General features: G+C 53.3%; 1 long non-coding RNA gene across 1 annotated transcript; it reads left to right on the top strand.

The window, feature by feature from the left end:
• Positions 1-663: 663 nt before the first annotated feature.
• On the top strand, positions 664-2,511 carry LOC121668027. Its single transcript, XR_006017227.1, has 2 exons — positions 664-884; positions 2,227-2,511. It is a non-coding gene; the product is annotated as an uncharacterized LOC121668027 (long non-coding RNA).
• Positions 2,512-2,720: the final 209 nt, after the last annotated feature.

Below are 2,720 nucleotides of genomic sequence, written 5' to 3'. Positions count from 1 at the left end.
CTGAAGCCTCCAGGGCATGGAACACTACCAAGGGTCATGTTGGCAAGACCAGCCCCTAATACTGGACTGCAGCTGAGTTGGATGGGAAGCCTTTGAAACCAAAGATCTCTAAGATCTCATCCTCATGAGATGGAGAAAAAAGAGCTGTACAAGAGCCAAGTGCACTGGTCACTTCTGGGGTGGTACTGGTTAAGATTTTGTGGCACAAGGAATTAATTTTTCTTGTTCTCATAAGATCATAGAATGGCTTGGGTTGAGAGGGACCTTAAAGCTCCTCCTGTTCCAGCCCCTGCTGTGGGCAGGGACACCTTCCACTATCCCAGGCTGCTCCAAGCCCCAATGTCCAGCCTGGCCTTGGACACTGCCAGGGATCCAGGGGCAGCCCCAGCTGCTCTGGGCACCCTGTGCCAGGGCCTGCCCACCCTCCCAGGGAACAATTCCTTCCCAATATCCCATCCAGCCCTGCCCTCTGGCACTGGGAAGCCATTCCCTGTGTCCTGTCCCTCCATGCCTTGTCCCCAGTCCCTCTGCAGCTCTCCTGGAGCCCCTTTAGGCCCTGCAAGGGGCTCTGAGCTCTCCCTGGATTGTTCTCTTCCCTTCTCCAGGTGAGCACCCCCAGCTGTCCCAGCCTGGCTCCAGGGCAGAGCTGCTCCATCCCTCAGATCACGCTCTGGACTCACTCCAACAGCTCCACGTCCTTCCTGTGCTGGGAACCCCAGAGCTGGAGGCAACACTTGAGGCGAGGTCTCACCGCTTTCCTGTAAGGTCTTGGGAGCTGAGAAGCCTCAGGAGAAACGTCACAGCCCCATTCCTTGCTCCCAAACTCCTCTGCAACCTGTGAGGGCACCTCTTGCAGGCTCCCTGGGATGCTGGGAACACAGAGGGTAACGCTCAGCTGCTTGTCATGCTCTCTTCCCACCTGTCCTCCTTCCCTTCTGCTGGGTGTGACACACGCTTCTCAGGGTGTTGGGAATCCTGACAGTTGCTGGAGTCTGTTCCAGAAGCCAGGCTGTACTTGTGATTTGAGGTTTCTTTGAGTAAAGCGGGGGAGAAAAAAACCAAATCGTTTTTTTTTAAAAAAGATGGGCTATAAGAAGAAAACGGGGCAGAACAAAATGGAAGGTTGAAAGAGATTGACAGGGTGGTTTCAGCAGCTGCTGGCTCTCACAGCATCTCATTTTTTATCCAAAAAAAAAAAAAAAAAGGCACTTTTCCAAGCAAGTGTCTTCATGCTGCACCCTCTCTGCTCTTGGTGTGAGCGGAAGGCAGTGCTGGATGCTCCTCTGCAAGTGGCAGCCAGTTCGCTGCCGGCACTTTCCCAGGTGAAAGCATTGTGCAAATGTCAAGGGAGTGTCTCCAGCCTTGAAAAATCAGCTGTCATTGCTTTCACCTTAACCTGAAATGAGATTCCCAGGGGTGGGGAGAGGATAGGACAGCCAAAAAACCGAACTCCAAGCCAAATTAGGCCTGCCTCTCAGAGCAGTTTTCTGTTCCAGAGGTCCCTTTCTCTCCGCATGGGGGTGAGCTGGCCTTGGGCAGCTGCCAGGTGCCCTCCTGGCTGCTCTCTCACTGCTCCTCCTTGGCAGGACAGAGGAAAAAAATAAGGTGGAAAATCTCCTGGATCAGGATAAAGGCAGGGAGATCATTCATCAGTTACTGTCATGGGCAAAACTGACTTGCCTTAGGGAGAAATTAATTTAATTTATTGCTAAAATTTGTGCAGCCCGGAGAAGAGGAGGCTGAAGGGAGACCTGAGAGCAGAATTCAGCTTCCTCCCGAGGGGCAGCTCCAGTCTCAGCTCTCTGTGACCAGGGGAGATTTAAGCTGGATTTTAGGAAAGGTTCTTGCCCCAGAGGCACTGCCCAGGCTCCCCAGGGAATGGGCACGGCCCCGAGGCTGCCAGAGCTCCAGGAGCGTTTGGACAGCGCTGCCAGGGATGCCCAGGGTGGGACTGGTGGGGTGTCTGTGCAGGGCCAGGGGTTGGATCCATGATCCTGGTGGGTCCCTTCCAACCCCCATGATTTTATGAGTAAAATAGATGTGGATAGTGAAAAACAAAGACAAAAATTAAAACAACACTTCCTCTCCAACCCTCTTTGCCCAAGCTCATCTTCGCTCCTTCATTCCCAGCTCTTCTATCCCTGTCTCCTGAGGGACTCGGAACGCTTGCAGTCAGCCCATAACATCTCTCCTCTGCCATTCCTCCCTCTTCCCACTTTTCCCCAGGAAGTACCGGGCAGAGGCAGCAGAGCAGCTCCAGCAGTGGAGGACGTGGGCCGAGACATCCGAAATGTGGGCTGCAGGCAAACGGATTTATCCTTAGGGCTTCCCTTTCCAAGTCCAGTGCAGGACACAACAGTGACCTTGCCTTGAGAAATATTTGGGGTTCAGCTGATGACCGTGCTACTTGAGGGTGCCATGAGATGGCCAAGTTATTTCGAATTCCCACTTCCCTGTTTGTCCTGGCCTTGCAAGCGTAGCAGTTTAATAAATGCTTTACGACGCTGAGAATTAAAGGCTGCTCAATGGCTTGTCACTTCAGGTTTGTGTTACTGCAGCATTTGCATGAGGGCATTCATGGTTTTGGCACTCCAAGCCACCGCAGAAGTCCGAGCTCCTTGGCTCGCCCAGCAACAGGAAGCAGGGCTGGGGGTAGATCCACAAGGGTTGGGTTTCCTGTGGGGTGGGCAGGAAAGTTCGGGCAAAAATAGGCAGCTCCC

Source organism: Corvus kubaryi, unplaced genomic scaffold (genome assembly GCF_017639235.1).
Source record: "Corvus kubaryi isolate FWS band 111438036 unplaced genomic scaffold, C.kubaryi_AGA036_p1.0 37383, whole genome shotgun sequence".
NCBI lineage: Eukaryota > Metazoa > Chordata > Aves > Passeriformes > Corvidae > Corvus > Corvus kubaryi.
Note: the sequence above shows the minus strand (reverse complement) of the source record. Positions and strands in the feature narration are given on the sequence as shown.